The sequence below is a fragment of the Leptosomus discolor genome, chromosome 13, assembly GCF_034619465.1.
Source record: "Leptosomus discolor isolate bLepDis1 chromosome 13, bLepDis1.hap2, whole genome shotgun sequence".
NCBI lineage: Eukaryota > Metazoa > Chordata > Aves > Leptosomiformes > Leptosomidae > Leptosomus > Leptosomus discolor.
This window is the reverse complement of record NC_141403.1, coordinates 10493462-10511418: the sequence shown is the minus strand read 5'-3', so window position 1 is coordinate 10511418 and position 17957 is coordinate 10493462.

Genomic DNA, 17957 nt, shown 5'->3' with positions numbered 1-17957 from the left:
GGTGTAGGCAAGACTTGCAGTGTGCTCATTTACGCTGTTGTAGTGCAGTCTGTAGTTTTGACAACCACCCATCAAGAAGCGCAGGCCAGAGGGCAGCAACAAGGATGATGAAAGGTCTGGAAAACAGATTCTAAAAGAAAAGATTGAAAGAAATGGTCTTGCTTGGACCAGCAGGAGAAAAATGAGGGCTGATATGAAGAGTGTCATCAAATGTTTTTATGCGTAAAAAAGTGATCATTTCTGCCTGCATTCTTTGGAACAGGATGAAGCATGATGGATTTAAATGGCAGCTGGCAGGTTAAGGTTGATCTTCTTTTATGACCCCTGGGTGAACCAGCTGACCTTTAGTAGATCTGCAACCTGACTTTGGACAGGACTCCTTTAGAACACTATCAAAGCAAGTAGGGCAGCACCCACACCTCTGTGGCACCACAGCAGGTGGGACCCTTGGGTTCAGCCTTTCAAGTTGTGTTTGTTTCCCTTTTTTCCTTTTTTCCATCTCCATGAGTATCTGTGGCACAAGGGGATTCTCACCACTTGGTGAAGCACTTCTAGTTTGCATATAGAAAACAAAGATTGAGTAGGCAGGGGAGAAGTAAAAGTGCATCAAACCGAGCAGAGGCACTTAGGTGGGAAGAGCACCCACGTTAAACAGTCTCCGTACCTGTAAGCTACGTGTTCACTTCTGCCTTTGGTTTGTTGAGGGGGTTCTTTGTGTGTTTTCCTGGCATCTTCTACCCTCCTTTCATCTAACCACAGTGCAGTCAGTCAGCCCAGAACACGTTTTGGTGTGGTGATGAGGATACTGTTGTGAGAAGTGTGGGTTCTAATCTCTTCCCACAGAGGGGAGAATTCAGATCTCAGCGTTTCTGAGATGAGGGGCCCTACTGGCCATGGATAAGCCCCACAAAGTCACGTGTTGAATATGGCATTGAAAAGTCCAGGTTTTGATCCTAGACACCTAAATTTGACATCAGGAGCACTTGATAACAACCTGCCACGTAAGTCTGTTAGGGAATCTGGGCTGATGAAACCATGTGGTTCGTAGCCCATTGCCTGTTCTTGGGATTTTTTCCTGAGGCCTAGGAAGCGTGGGTTTTTTAACCCCTATCTTTGGAATCGTAAAATGACATTAAAGTGCCATTTTTTTAAATGGTTTTGGCCCTCCTGATTAGCCAAAGAGGTCTTGAAAGTAAGCAGCCAAGAACTTCAGAAGCGCGTGTCGGGAAAGGAGAACTCAAATTTATTATTTAAGATCTTGTTAGTTTTCACCCAATGCCGTAAGTTTTGTGAGACTGACAGTTGGTTTTGAATGTTCAGGGTTTTAAACTCCGCTCCTTTTATAGAAGTACTGCATTGCCTTTTGGAGAGTGCTGTCCCCTAGTGACTTAATAGCATCTCTTCAGCTGAATATGCAACGTACTAGTGGTACAAATAAAAGCAGTAGGAGATGTGAATTGAGTTTGTGATGGTTGCTGTGATTTGTGTGACAAAAATCCCACATGCTACAAGTACTTCCAGTGTTTGGTAACATTGGTGTCTGTGCTGGGAAGTGATTCTACGTTGTTCCTCCTTATCTCTACTGTTAGGAATGTGGTAGAGTGAAAATTACCCTTAAAGAAAGCGCAAGTTCAGCAGGATTCCAGCCTGCGTGGCAAACTTTACAAAGCCTTAGGCTCCTTTTTTGAGGGGGAATAGTGCAAGCCCCTGAGGACCTGCTGCAGTGCTCTGTGGCAATTGGTTCTGTAATATTATAGTTCAAGTTCCAGCCTCATGTGGCTCTAGAGACTTTGTAAATATATACGGTTCATTTTTCAAAATGCTTTTAGGCCTCTCTTTTCCCTCTAATTTTCTGTTGTCTAATAGTTACGTTCAGGAATATAATTTGTCATCTGAACTATGACAGTTCGATTCCACCACCCTTTGCCATCAGATGGACTTGCATCGTCCACGTGCGTGACTTGCAGAGTTGGTGCCGAGGGTGCGACGCCTGAGCCGCTCTGCCGGCGGTTTTCCGAGCAGCCAGCTGGCGAGGGAGCGCCAGCCGACCGGCGTTCCATTCCTCGTGGTTATTTAAACGCACACTGAACGGGCGTGTGCTCATGACCCTGGAAAGGTCCTTGGGCCCTGCTGGAAGTGCAGCTCTGGACTACAACAGACCTCAGGAGGAGGATGGTTCCCATTGTTTAACCGTGAAGTCAGCGGGGCCTTACCAAAGCCTTTCCTGTTACCTTCAACAAAACCTCTGGGATTTTTCCATTCCCTCTTTCAGCGCAGTGGCTGTGCCAACTTATGGGCGAACATAAAGGGCAAAAGAATGGCTGCGTTCACCCTTTTGAGATATGTTTTTCCCTTCAGCTTCACTGGATAGAACCAGAACATATGTATTTTAAAAATGAGGAAAACTTTGCGGTAGTAATTTCTTTGAAAATGATTGAGACTTAAGACACGAGTTCTTAAGCGCTCAGCAAATGTAGCAAGGATCCTTAGCTAGTAAAATGTAAAAAAGACCAAGTCCATACAACCATTATTTCCTCATACATCTCAGAGCCTCTTGCTAGGCTAAAACAGCTGCTTTGTCAAGTCTTGGCTACAGATGGAAAGCGTCCCCAGGAACCTTACAAACCTGGACCACAGACAAACTGTAAATAGCATGCTCCCTCTGTTTCTCATGGTAGCCTAACAGCTCAGAAAGATTATGAAAATACTTGTTAAATAAGTAGAAAATACATGCTACTAGTGTTCTTCTGTTTCTACTGCCTCAAAAAAAAATATGTAAAATAGATCAGTGAATCATGATCTAGAGCTGATGATAGACCTTCTCCAGGCAGTCAGCTGGACTAGGTGGCCTGCAGGTATCCCCACTGACCAACCCTGTTGTGATTGCCTGTGATCGAGAGAGCCTGTGAGTCGTTTGTGAGACAAAGGGGACGCTCCAGTGCGGGTCACTGCTGGGCACGTGCCTTCCGGAGTGTCCCAGCTACTGGCACACCTCCAGCTGCACCCTGGCATTGCACCTTGCTCACTGGCTCTGGGGTCAAGAGACTGGGACGCCCAGCTTTATCTGGCGAAAGTCCTTGTAATGTGGCTGTGAACAAGGGAAAAATAGAGCTCGGCTGCAGAGAAACAAACAATTTCCCCCCTCTGTGTGTGAGGTATAATAGTTCTGAGCCATGAAAGGAATAAAGACTGTGTAATTCAGTCAGTCGTAACTGAACAGCTACATGCTCTGCACCCTGTGTGAAATTCAGTCTTACACTGAGGCCAGGGCAGGTCCCAGGTCCCAGCAAGCATTCTTTTCCAAGGTTTGAATGGTTCTGAGTAGTACCTTACATCTATGGAACGGGGAATTTCCAAATAGGCAACAGACGTTCTGGAGGACACGCTGCCCAAAAAAGAGTGCTGAAGGGGTACAGTGTGTTAATGTTGTTTATGCACTTGGGGAACGAGGAAATGCAGGCTTGTGCTTGTGAAAGAGTTTGGAGGAAAACATTGTAGGAAAGGGCTGTAAATAATCTTAGCATAAAATTACAATTGAGGGACAATTAAATAGAATGTAATAACTAGTAGCCAATGCTGTGACAGAGTTAAGCAGCTAAATCAGTGTATGCTGGCTAAAAAAGGGATTCCAATGTTTAAACACTGATGATTTCACCTCCTGGATACTTCGATTTTATTTCCTTTGTTACCCAGCATGTTATTTTTGGTAGGCTCCCTTATCTGGGAGCCTGGGGTGAGACAGAAGCTTTCCACACTGGCGGGCTCTTTTCCAGATACGCACTGATGTAAAGCACAAATACGTTTGATAACAGTGTGTGCAGGCTGTTTGGCCAGAGGGAGCACGTGGTCACATCCTGCAGTAGGCTGGTCCACAGCAACGATCACTTGCTGATGGATCTGCTCTCATCAGTTCTTCTTACAAGACAGTCTTAAAAAAAAAAAAAAATCCCCTTTATTTTGTACGTTCTCTCCCCAAACCCCTCTCCATCCATCAGTCTTTTTTAGTTTCACTCATATTTTATGTAAAACTAATGTCTCTTGCTGCCTTTGCTCCTGGTCACCTGGAGCCATCTCCCTTTTGGAGTACGGCGCTGCTGGGTGTAACAGCGTGTTTGGATCTCAGCCGTGCCGTCTCCCTAGCTGCAGCCCGGAGCAAGGGGTGACGGCCGGGCGCCATGCTGCAGGGACCACCGGCAGCCACAGTCTGCACCGCCGGGGTACTGCGGCCCCCTCCATTAACGCCGTGCTTCTCCCAGTGCGTTGGCAAACTGCAGCGTCTGGGGAAACCAGCGGTTTTCTCATTTCACAAAAGCAGAGGTTCCTGCAAGTGCCGTTAAAACACACGCGCCCCTGCAAGTCGCAGCGCAGCAGGCAGCAGCACTTGGCCCTTCCCACCACGCGTCAGGTCATCTCACGTGGAGACCAGGAACAGCGGGGGCCTGTCGTGCTGGGGACCGTGCTGTTGGGCCGCCCATCCTGAGGCGAGCAGCGGTCAGGAAAGCTGCCCCGGTCCCGCTCGGCCTGCTGGCAGGTTGCGTTCCTGTTCGAAGGTTCGGCTCTGCCGAGCTGCCGGGCCTACACATTGCGCTGGCATTCTGGGTGCCGAGCCTCGTGCAGTAACCCCCGTGCCCGAGAACATGTCCTCAGTGCTGCTCTTTAATTGTAATTTCACTGTGTCGTTTTCCTGAGGTTTAAGAAAAATTGTCATGAGGAGGATTCCATAATTCTTTCAAAGACAAACTGTGATTCCCACCTCTGACATTAGATTCAGGTATTTCTTTGTGGTTAAAGCAAAGTTTACTGTATCAAAGAGACGTGATATGCGTTTGCCGAGATGGTCACCCGTCACTTTGGCACTTGTTTTGGAAGAAAGGATTGAATTGATCATGGAAAGGATATACAATTCTGCCACCTTATTAATGTTTTTCTGTTAGCCTGGTGGAAAATAACTGTAAACCTTCCTGAAGTCATGTTCTGCGTGTGACTGTGGCATTGACTCCAGCACTCTTCGACTGTTGCGTTAGATAAATGAAATACTTTTACTGCCTGGCTGTTGTCATGTCACAGGAGTGTCCTTTTTTTCTTTTTCCCCTAAAACTGTCACTAATTTTTTTTGAAATGGGAGAAGCTCGTGGTTTTTTTGCAAGAGACTGTGTTTTCCATTCTTGCTCTTTGGTAGGATGGGGGGTTTGGCTCTGCTCCCAGCATCCACTCCACATCCCATTCCATTAATCTGATTTCTAAACTTGGAGCATTTTTATCAGTTTTGTAACTTTACGATACTTTCTAAAATCCTGCTCTCAGTGGTGCTTCTGGGTTTTCCCCCAATACTGTTTGCTCGCGCCCGGCTCGCTTGCCCTGGCAGACCCGGAGGAGGCTGCGGTGGTCCCTGTGCCCTGGCTGGACCCGCTGCCTGCGCAGTGCGGCCAGGCAAGTGAGGCCTCTGCGGCGTTCTTAAACCGCTTGTGTGAGTACGGGATGTGGCAAAACCCGTAATTTACCTGTGTTTAGTATCTACAACACCTACCGCAATGCCTACTGTGCTCCGTAAAATTTACTGAAATTTAAACACTGTGGTATCTTTCCTGTATGAAGCAGTATTTTTCAGGCTGTGCTTTTATATTTTGGGTTATTTCTCCACACCCTTTTTTCCCAAGAAATTCAAACAAACCCTCACTGAGTAAGGGGGCAGTAAGGCAGTAAGTGAAGAACGGTTTTCCTGACAGACATTTGCCTTAGAAACATCTACAATAATTACCTTCTTTTGCATCCCTATCATGCTCCTCTGCTGTCTAAGGGGATATATATGCTAATTTTATGTATATCACTTTATATCATCACATTATGCATGATTATGTAGATTATATTGTCATCTCTGTTTATTTAAGAAATATTTTAGTGCTCAGAGTCATCTTTGTAGAACTCAGCTTTTTTGCAGTGAACTCTGGCACGTTTTTTTCTCCCAGGATGACGTGCTGCCTGTGTCTCCCTGGAAGCACCTGCCCTGTGGGATGTGGGAGTCGGGGCGTAAAGCTGGGTCTGGACTCAGGCAGCCTTTCGGAGCCCACGGCAGCACGGTTCTGCCGGACAGAAAGGTGCTGTCTGTCTCTGGGTACTCAGAGTGCTGTGGGCTCTCGCCCAGCACAAACCCCAGACATGGCGTGCGTCCCTTCTGCCTGAGCAGCGTGACAGGTTGAGTTCAGCCCTGGGTCCCTGCCCCGTGTCCCTGGGATTGTGCCCGTTGCCACGGGCTGGGTGTGACCCTGGGCGTGAGGAGCTGCAGGAGGCAGCGTTGTGGCTGATGCTGCGCGGCAGGTCTGCATTGCGAAGCCACCCGCACAGCTTGCACGTGCCAGCACCGCGTCCTGCCACTGCCCTTCTGCCAGTGTGACAAGCAGGATTCACCACCCAGGGCTGATAGAATTTAGATAATTTCTCTGTTTGACTATTCCCCTGGCCAGAGGGTGTGGGAGAGGGTGACCTGGATCAGAACATTTGGTATTTCGTGTTTGCATCACTTTAAAACATGTAATAGCCATCTGGGGAAGGAGAAAGTTTGGGTTTCATTGAAATATGCGAGCCCTACACCTACTTCGCCAGCACAGCTGCTGGGCATCCCCAGGGTAAAGGTGTTTATAGAAGTAGGCACAAAATAAATATTTATGGTTTTAATAGTCAAATATTTACAGACGAATTCCATGAATAGGCACCAGAGAATGATTCCCCATTGTTGTTTGCAGGAAGAGTGCAACTTAATGTCTGTTTTAAAGCAGTGATATGGTGTAATACACTACACGGAGACCAAGTAATTTCAAAACCAGTACAAAATTGTGATGATTAGTACAGAGGACTTTGGTTATTTCCATTCAGTCAACTAAAAGTAACTCCATTTCCTTGTTAATGACAAACGTCTGTTCTTTGTCAACACTTTTAGCTCTGTATTCCTTCTAAGAATTGATCTGTTCTTACTCACACTGTATTGTAAATTAGCAAGCTAAGGTGAAATACACTTTCAATATGCAGTATATGAAAGTTAGAACCAAGAGCTTTTTTATCTAAATATAGATTAATTGAAGAAATAAATTTGAAGTACATCTGACTGAAATAATGGCATGATGGAACCTCAAACCCACTGGCTGTTGTGAAACTGGTTTTATTTCAATAACCTCATCAGAGACGCACAATCCTTCCTGCATCCCTGTATTTCACAGACACTGTCCAGTTTTTTGAGGCTTTTCATTACCTGTTGTCATCAGACGCCTGATCAGCTGCTGGGTGGACACCATCCATCCTAGCCTGCCCCAGGTGGACACTTGGGGTTGGTTTTTCGTAGCGTTGGTTTCTGCTCTCAGTTCCATCACCAAGTCCTGTTTGCTACTTTTTCCATCTTTCAGGCACCACGAGCTGCATCTCGTAGCTGGTTGTGCTGATTCTGGCTCGACAGTCTCTCCCCATTTTCTGATGGCACTTCACAGGACTCTGTCTACTTCCTTTCCAACTGCCTGATCACGGCCATCTCCAGTCCTTCATCTCGCCTACAAGGACTGCGCGGGCCAGCCCCCTCGTTAGACAGGGCACAGGTACTCAGGCGCCTGAGGTTTGGTCCCAGTCCTCAGTTGGGGCAAACTCAGTTTACTTCAGGCTGACAACCCATCACTTTAAAGATCTCAGTATTTTAATATTTTCAATCAAATCTCAGTTTCTTGTAACAATAAGCCTGAAGAAAATGCTCTTCATGGGTAATATTTAATGTATGAGTTACATACATTACGATGCAATGCACAGATCAAATACAGAGTTTAAGTCACCATCTAAACAAACAGAACCAATAAAAGTATTAATAACTTACTGCGTTGATTCATGTTACATTTTTATTTTAGGAAGTTGCTCAGACAGTAGGCCTATGCAGTGTCTCTAACCATAATATACCACATTTTCAAAATCATATGCTTCCGTGATTATACAGCCATGTTTTACCGACCAGTGAGCAGGATCAGAAGTACTTTCTTTCTTCGGTGAGTTATTTTCCCTTATTAAACTCATGACATCTCAGTCTTTCTCTCTCACTTGTTCTCATTTAAAAGCAGAAGTTAATTTTTCTTTACTCTGGGAATTCTGGTCATTAAAGGGCATCTCTCTTGATCTTTTGGGCCTCGTGAGGGGAGGAGAATGTCCCGCGCTGAGGCTCAGGAAGAGCCAGTGTTGAACAAGGCACAGCTCACAGACCAGTGTTTTTCCACCTTTACTCATTTGCCATTTTTCAGAGCTGTTGTGACTTGCTATTAACGAGCAATCGAAGAGCAGCATTTAAAGAGGAGTGACGGACAGCTGCTATCCTGCCTTCACAAGCTAAAGTATTTTGCCAATTGCTTTCTGTGTGTGTGTGTTTTAAACAGACTCACTAGGGGGGGCTTGGGGCGAGCTGCCCCGGTGGGACCCGCTCCGGGCTGCCGAGCCCATCTCAGAAGCGTGGGGACTGCTGGAAATGGCTGTGAAATACTGAACTGTAATTCATTAGTCAAAACTCCAGCAGGAATAATCTTGGCAGCAGGAAGAAGATTGCTATCCACGTGCTCAGGTTCCTCCTTTCCCAAAGCAACTGTTCCATTCCGGAGGTAAAACCAAGTGCTGGCCACCCGTGAGACATACAGCTCCGTTAGGGAATCCCCTATTTCTCCACCTCTGGTACTCTCAAATAGATCTTTTTCCACTGTCCATGGGATTAGTAGTTCTTTAAATACATTACATAAAGGCAAAGCTCGGCATTACGAGTGCCTCATCAGTCCTGAAAGAAGCTGAACCAGCCATGCAGAAGGAAGGACGGACAGATGGCTGCTGGGGTGTCACCGTGCAGGGGCGGGAAGGCACCTGAGGCCAGTTGCGCAGGTGTGAATTACGGACGCTGTGCCAAGTCGCCCATGAAACCCAGGTTTGTTTTCTCGGGTTATTCTTCAGCCATTTGCTGTGCAGTCGCTCTTCCCAATGTGAACCGACTTCCTCGGAGCTTTGACAAACGCGCAGCTGCTGCAGGCTTCCCGCCCCCTGGTAGCTCCCGGTCTGGCAGTCAAACCTGCTGCTGTCGTTACTGGTTCCTGACCCCGCTCCTCTGTGGAAGCGGGTGTTGGTCCTGCCAGCCCCGGTCCAGTGCCCCGGGGAGTGCCAGGGCCCCTCCAGCCGAGACACAGGCCAGCGAGGGTGAGAGCCGCGGGAGGGCTCTGACTGTCAGGGCAGCTGTAGGAGCGCTTCAGCATTGGGGTGAGGGAGCTGGAGAACTGGGGTGGGCGAGCCCGGGGGGAAAGGCTGGGCAGGGATCAGAGGTGATGCAGCAGCAGCTACCAAGGGTTAGGAAACTGGGAGTAACCACGGCTGGAATGGTTTAGGAGACACAGGACAAATGTAGAGTAAGCCAGGCTTCTGGTATTCCTAGAAAAAAATGTTTAACATCACTGTTGAGGCAGGGTCTGAAAGAAAAGCGTGTGTGAATGGCCAGTGGAAGAGGCTCTCGACAGCCTATTATAAGCGTCTACTAAAGGGTGCATGTGTGAACCCAGAGAACTCAGACCTAGTTACGGAGAAATGCACTGCAGTCAGATGTAACGTGTCCTTCGTGTAACGAAGAGGCTGTTCTGCTCGGGGCCACAGCACAAAGGCTCCTTCACCGCACGGGTGGGAAGCAGAGTCAGACACACAAGCCAGGGCGATGCACGAGAAGCTCATCTTTCACCCTGAGCATGCCTGCAGCACGTCAGGCATTTTCCATGTTTAAAACACAGTCTGTGAGCCTAAAGATATTGATCTCGCAGAAAAGAAGAAGTATTTGGGTCGCTGGAAAGCTATAGAGAAGAAATTAATCATAAACTCAGAATTTTGTGCCAAGGTGATTTATAGGACATGAAAAAATAGGCTTAATTATCTGCAATGCATCTTGGAATAATGCTGATATCAGTACTCTGAAACCTGCAGGTTAGAGAAAGTTAGTGCAACCCTCAATTAATATGAAGTTGATAGTTCAAAGGCTGCCTCCTTTTTGCTGTTGTTGTTCTGAAGTGGATACAGTTTTTTATATACATATAAACAGTATTTTCTTTCTTCTGTTCATTGTTGCTGCTGAAGTTTAACACCACTTTCAGTTTTGTATCTGAGATACCTTTTTCAATATACTTTTATTGTATTTTCAATACACCTTTCATACTCCCAAAAATTCAAGTCTCTCTTTTAAACCAGAAGTCACATTTGGGTTGATTGGGTTGGTTGATTTTATTGTTTAATTACCTTATGTATTTACGAAGTCTGGGCAGGATTAACAACCTAATGCTTATTCTGCCGCCTCTGTTCATTTTTACGAGCGGAGACTGATGAAACCTTTGCTCATGGTGACGTGGGGCTGCCCACAGGAGAGACGCCCTGGGCTCCGGGAGTCCCGTGAGCAGGGAGGGAGCTGCTCCCTGGGCTGGGCACCAGACGGAGAGGCTCCAGCTCCAGCTGCAGGAGGACCATGCTCTGGTCACAGTGCTTCGGCATTGCCCTTGCTGTTACAGCCGTCATGTCATGAGAGAAAGTTCAAGTTCGAGAGCTGAAAAAGCACTGAGCAGATCTTACTTGCCTTGGCGGGGCCTCAGCTAGGAACAGGAAAGAGTTATGCAAATTTTCACTTGTTTAAACAAGTGGATTAGTTTGTCATAATTTCTCGTAAAAAACTAAGAGCAATAGCTAAGTTTCAGGGCCAAAAGAAGAAAATATGGCCTTTTTGGTATTTAACGCTAAGGTAGGACAAGTGATATTTTCTTCAGTTAGTTTGTACATTCTCCGATGCAAGCTGACTAGAAAAATGTGTAGATGAGGTAAGGAAATTTTTTTCCCTGCCATCTTCTGAAATTGCTATTGGTTTTAAACCAGGCCAAATTCATTCTTGGTGTAACTCCACATGACTCAGCGATGTCAATGGTTTAGAAACATTTTCTGGGGCAATTTGCAAGACAGAAAATGGAAAGTTTAGAGAGAAGTCGGCCTGGGGACAGAGCTGCAGAAGTAAATCTCAATGGAAAGCCAGACCAATGCAGCCTTTGCAAAGGGGAAGAAAAGCACTTGCTCTGCAGGCTGCTTAAAAGCAGGTGAAATAGCAGGTAAAGGTGCCCTAAAAGCACAGTTTCTGTAGTTTTTGAACAGGCTGTCTCTCAGAATGAAGATGATTAAAGAGGATGAATAATCGTGGGGTTTGCTGTGAATTAAACACTGATGATGTAAGGGAAACAAACAGGCAAACAAGAAAGCTGGAGCGAGTGGCTGCTTCTCCAAACAGAAGGAGGTCAGTAACAGGCTGTCTCAGGGATCTGCATTAAGACCACATTATTTTTGTCTGGAAGCAAAAACTTTTACCCACTTAATCTAAAAATAGGCTAATATGACAGGAAAATAACTCTGTTAGAAATCAAAGGTGAGGTACCATACCCCTCTGCAGCAAGACAGAGCTGACTAGTAACTGCCCTGAGGTAGAATGCGGTACATGCTCTGCTTCATGGTTGTATTGGCTTCTCAGATACGTATTGAATACGGGTTATTTCTGTGCAGTTGCTTATACTCTTCCAGGATGGTCACATCCACTTCTCACCTCCAATTTATCACTGGCGACTAAATGTTCGTGTATCTTCCTGCCTTTCTCTCACGGCTGATTAGCCAAGAGCCTCCCCCTCACAGCCCAACCCTCCCCTGCCTCCTCTGTGATGCCATGGCAGACATTGTTTCTCTGCCTGTCAGTTTGGCTGTACCTGAACATCTGTCAGGCTCCTCTGTACCTTCATCCCTAGTTCATACCTTTTTTTCACTGATTCCCCCTGCATAACATGTCTGGGATAGTATTCTCTTCGTCTACTTGCAGAACTGAAGTTCTCATTCATGTTACAGATGTCTTATTTGTTGAGACCTTTCTCTGGTCTTGCTAAATTCAGACTTGCCCTGCCCACATCTACCCACATGGTGGCTGCTGTGGAGGGTGCTTCCCCTGCACGTCTGGCAGCGTTAGCTCTCCGTGTGCATCCTCAAGCTCCCATTTCTCTGTCACATCAAACCTAAGGTGTTTATCCTCAAATCAAAACACTTTTTACTGTTGACATCTAACCTATGGCACAAGCTTTCCTTGAGCAGCGAGTTGGAATTAGGTGCAGGCTCCCTTTTGCCCTCACTGTTGGGAAAAGCTTCACAAAAGCAGTTTTCTCCTGTCAGTCCCTCCCCAAGGCTCATGACTGGGACATTTCCAGGCTTCTCAAGGCCTAGGTTGCAGACACACAATAATTTTGGCTTGTTGTTTTGACCAGCATGGTTTCATTGTTTTCTTATCCTCTGCCTAAGTCAGTCTTTTGCCTCTTCTCTGTATGTAAATGCAGCTGCCTGAGGCTGGGGACCAACCTGTTCTGTTTGCACAGAACCTGAGAGAACAGGGTAATGCAGTAACACCGACCAGAGCAGTAGTACCATTGATGTATCCACAATGCTATTCATCTCACAGGGCTTTTAGGAATCACAGGCATCTTTTGGGGTTAACCACATCATGAAACTGCCTTCTCAGTCTTTCTGTGCTCATGCCTTTCCTCTAATTTCACTGACATGATACCAGGTTCCTTTGCCTGGACAGCTGAAAGGACATCGCAAGGAAGGACTGATCATTGTCGAAGGGCTGCTCTGTCCTTCGACTGCCTTCATGCACTAAAAGAAAGGAAAACGTTGACAGAAGGTAGAAATTGCTTTAGGATGCTTCCTATAGAGACTCTGAATATGAGTAGTACAGGCAATATAGACAGTATCATCATTCTTTTTAGTTGAATTTACTGAAGAAATGGTAAAGAAAATCAAGTATAAAAATACCTAATTCATTTATTAACTCGGCTGAGTCAGTGAATACCCAGTGATTGCCAACCTAGATTAAGGTTTATGTGTCATTCAAGGACTCAAATATTGTTTCACTTGGCAGGCAAGGGTCTAAGTAAACAGGATTTCCCTGAAGGTAGCAAGGAATGATGATGCAAGGCGGTTATTTATTAGCTTTGGTTTTACTGTCAGGGAGATGGGCAAATAATGCCCTAACGCTTAGAATTAAATGGGTCAAACTATTTGCTCTGCTTAGTCTCTGCCCAGCTTCTCTCTAAGTTCCTAGAGATAAGCTTCTCAATAAACATTATGATTTTCAGAAGTCCTTTGTCCTCCTTTGGTACTTGGTGCCAGTTTAAGCACTGTTGAAAATCAAGCCACTCGTTTAGGTGTTGCAGTAAAACTACTCAGAACCATTTCTTTGCAGAAGATATTCCCCATTTAAACTCAAAGCTTTCACAGAGATCTACCAATCTGCTTGCACAGGGATCTACCAGTTTGGATTGATTTTTTTTTCCTGAAATGTCCCATGTTGACTGTCTAGTTGCTGCAAGTGCCATGTCTAAATATACAGCTGACAGTTCCAAATACAAATATTTTGACACAGTATGCGCTCAGAGGTTTTGCGTTTTACAGTATAAAACAAAAGCAAATTTTGTGATCTTGGAATGCAGTAAATGGATGGTTGTCCTCTGGACAGATTTATTTACGTCCCTAGCTTCAACTGGTTATTTGAAAAACATATAAAAAAGCCCTCATTCTCAGTTTAAAAACCAAAGAATTTAAAACTAATTAGTCTTCATCTGAAAAAGCACCTTTATGGGAAAAAATAAATACTGAGGGTGAGGTGTTTGACCCACTGATGGAGTCTGCTTTCCGCTCGACCAGGAGAAATTCACGCTGATGGTGGTGCACACCAGTCTTGCTGTCGCGATACCCAGCAGACACCGTATCATGCCCACACCTGCGGTCACTCTGCCCACGTTCCTCTGCGAGCCCTTGTGCAAGCAGTCACCAGCCACCATCCGCTCGCAGGCCCTGGCAGCGTCGGGGCCTCACCTGCCACGGCTCATGGCTCTGCTGCATGCCCCGCACGGAGAAGGAAGGCACACCACAGGGGCCTGCCTTGGCTGCGCCTCTGCAACAGTTCACCCATCTTCTTCTCTGACATACCGTGTGTTTTAACTGGCTATAGAAAATGGGAGGTCCCTTACCCAATTTTTTTTTTTTTTTATTTGCCTGGATCAATGTAAAAACTTGTAGGGACATTGCTTCGGTGCTGACTGTCTGGCATCAGTCTAAGGCTTTGTGTTCCTGGTGACATTTTACCATTAAGACAATGCCTGTGAATTAAGGCATCCCATGTGGTAACTTTAAATTTTTCAAGGTTTTATGTAAGCTTTATAAAATGATAGACTCTTCTAAATCGGTGTCAAAACTCCTGTCGTCTACCATTTTAAATACAGCAAGTGGGATTAAGGCTACTCAAGTGATACAGCAAATCCTGTTAAAGTCATTTAGGTTGGACTTTTAATGTTACTTAGAACCTAATGCTCCTTTGATCCACATTAAGATGAGGTGCATAAATAAATTTGCCGCTCTGGATCTTAGGAGCTTTTGAAAATCCCACCCACCAATGTGCGATCCGCAGTTTTGCATATGACCTACAGCTCTGATTTCTGACAGAAACAAATGTGATCACATTGCCTGGCCGTCAGCTGGGCTCTGGCCGGTCTCTTCCCCCTCGTAACCTCTGAACCTGATGGCTAACGTTGCCTACGTTGGGTGGAACGGCAGGGGCCCAAAGGTACTACATCCTCACAAGGTGTAAGGATTGGAGAAAGGGCAGCGGTGACCCTCTGTCTCCCCTCGGGAGCTGCAGGACGAGCTCAGCTGTCCTCACTCCCCTCCTGCCCACCGGGGTGGTGGCAGCCGGCACGGCCCCACCGTCTCTGCCAGACAGAGGGTCTCACCGCGGGCGGCTGCAGGGGCAAACCACACCGAGAAGGCAGCTGGCACTTCCCTGCTGAGGGTGGTGGAGGAACCTGAAGCAGAGGGGCACTGGGAACCAGGCTGCATTGCTTCCATCGGCTGGAAACTGCCACTTGCTGACTTCCAATGGCCGACAGCGAAGGGTAGCTTCTCAGCACAGCTCCTGGCAAAGTGCTCCTGAAAACCACGCATTTCCTCTGAAATGGCATCAACAGAGTTTATTTAAAACTAGTTGTTCTCCGGACCTCCACAACTTTGCCGCCTTGCAAAGGGCAAAAATCCCTGAGGTGTCGCTGTGGCAGCAGCTGTACTGAAGAGCTGACGTGGGTGCCTGCCCTGCCAAAGGCTCTCCGGCCCAGGCCGACTCTGTGACATGCCACCAGCAGCAGCTGCGCTGACACCAAGTCCTGCTTCCCAAGGAATCCTGTTCCTTGTCCCCCAGGTTCACCTCATCGTGATGCCAGGAGACCAGCCAGCAGGACGGGTACCGTGCCAGGAGCAAGGAATGGAAATCTCTCCGCAGCCTGTGGCTCCAGCCGGGCTGCCGACACTTGGGCTGCTTTGCAAACAAAATACTGATGCCCAGGGCCATGCAGCTTTGTGCCATCAAGGCAGCAGACCACACTGTTTAGAGGTGCAATGAAAGTACATTGTGAAACTCAGTGGAGGCGACCGACCTTCCGCTGGAAAGAGAGCAGCTGGTGTTAAATGAAATGAGGTTGTCAATGGCTCGTCTTGGAGATTCCTTTGTGCTGAGACAGTACCAACTGGAGGCAGCATAGACCAGTTTTTAACCCAGTGTGTGGAAGGACAATCAGGGTAGAGGAGCAGCTGTTTTTCTCACCTGCTCAAAAGAGTATTTGTAAAGAGTATTTATAGGGAGTTGAAGCCAGTGCCGTCCCTGTCTAGAATCAACCAGTTTCTTTTCCAGTAAAGACTATTGATCTTTTATTTATTTACCATCCATTTGTTGATGCCTGACTTTTATCTGAGTATCTAAATCATGACAAGGTAAATTACTTTCATTCACTTGGAGTAAAAGGCAATAATGCAATACATTCCTCTCCACCTCACAAACCTCTTTAGCAGTAGGGATGAGGCCCAGGAAGTACCTGCAAGAGATGTGAGGGCTCAAGTTCTTGGTTTAGTCAGGCATAATATAGCCAGTGCACAGATGCTACGCAGGATTTGGTATAGTGGCCCGCCCTGCTCATAGCACTTACGGTTTGGTGGTCCAAAGCTTGTCTAGGTGAGAAGATGCCCACTGCTTCAAGCAGGGCAGTGGTTTGGTCACATCTAATCAGCTTGATGTATCCTAGAACCGCTTGTTAAAATACCTACTAACGGATCTGATTAACAGCGTCATTTAAAAAATAAGTAACTCTGGGTTTCACAAGAGAAAATACTTACAAACGTCGTTTTCAAAAAAGGAAAAAGAAAAAAGAAAATGCGATACTGCACTTCCTGCATTGTAAAAGGAACAGTTGTCATTTTGGATGCAGCATAATGTCTGTTTATCGTAAGAACAGACCTGTACAGGAACATTCTTGTATGAAACTCCCACAGTATCAGCAGTAGCAGACCACAGCTTAACACAGTGTTTTCCAGAAAAAACATCATCTCTTCCTTCCATATAACTTAGAAAGAACACTGCGTTGTGTGTCCCTCGTCCTTTTACAGTACGATGTACTGGATTCTCCCCTGTTTAGAATCAGAATGACAGCTGTGCATGTTCATCCAGAGAGATGGTTTATTTAAAGTGTAGGCAAAATAAAATCCTAAACCCTAAGAAAATGCAGGACCCAAAGATAAGTTTGTGGTTAGTTTGCTGAGGCATATAATATTATAACACATGCAAAACTGAAAGAAGGACAGGGAAATGCGGCAGATTACCCGGTGTGGGAGTGAAAGGTAGCCGTGCACGCTTAGTTTTTCCATTTCTGCGTGCGCAAATGCGTTCATGGGGCACCTGGACAGATCTTTGTAGTATTTGCAGGTGCCCGTTTCTGTGTTAAGTTTTTATTTACAGGCTGGAGCTTGCACAGGGTTTTCCCAGCGTCTCAGAGAACCAGGGCTGCATACTCTCATGTGAAATGCACGCAGTAGGGCTGACTGAACCTTTAAACTTCAAAAGGTTCTGAGGGAGGTGAATGTCTTCCAAGCTTCACAGCCTCCACTGAACAAAGTTTACCATGTACTCATTAACCCCCTGAAATTGCTCTCGATAGCCTTTGCAGTGCCATCTATTTGCCAAATACGTTTTTATTCTTTTCTGTGACTGTTTTCAAACAGAAATGAATCAATGAAAATCTCGTCAGTGTCATCCTTAACTCCACAGCACTGGCCATCAGCAATATTCATTGATCGCCAGAGAAAATGCAGACCTGTTGAGGATACAGAATTAACCATTAATTTTGCTGGAGCTACTGAGCTGAAGAGCAACGCGGCTGATTTCATGTCTAAGGTTTTGATTTCTACAGCTGATTCTCAAGCTTTTCCACTCCCGAAGCCCCTTCACTCTTAGTCTTCCCATCCCCTTCCCATCTACCTGGAGTCTCACTCAGACCCTTGGCCCGCGTAGCAGAGTGCCCGATAGCGGGTGGGTTTGGGTGGGCAAGCTGATGGTGACAGAACTCCGACTGGGGACATTTCAAAGTCGCCGCACAGCCCAGGGGCAGTGGTTACCTGACAGCTGACTTGTTCCCGGTTCTCTGTCATCACCGCGTGAGCAGACTCGAACCCTCCCGTTTGAGAACCCCGCTGAAGCGCAGCATTTCGTGAGCACATCTGTGAAGGGCATCACACTCCTCAGACAGGAATGCGGTACCTAGCAGGTATTGAAATCCCAGTAACGAGGTCTGGCAGCTGCTTGTGCGAGCTGCCGAGCCCAGCTGCGGGGCTGCACCGAGGGGGTGCCCAGGGTTGTTCAGTCCTTATGGTGCCAAGTAAGTCAGTACATACCTCACATACAAACCCCAGCTAAGCCCACAAACCCCAGCTAAGCCCACAAACCAGTTCAAAAATAGGCTTTTTGTCAGGAGGCTGATCTGGAAAAGGTTTGGAGAGAAAAAACAAACAAACAAACAAACAACAAACAAAAAAAA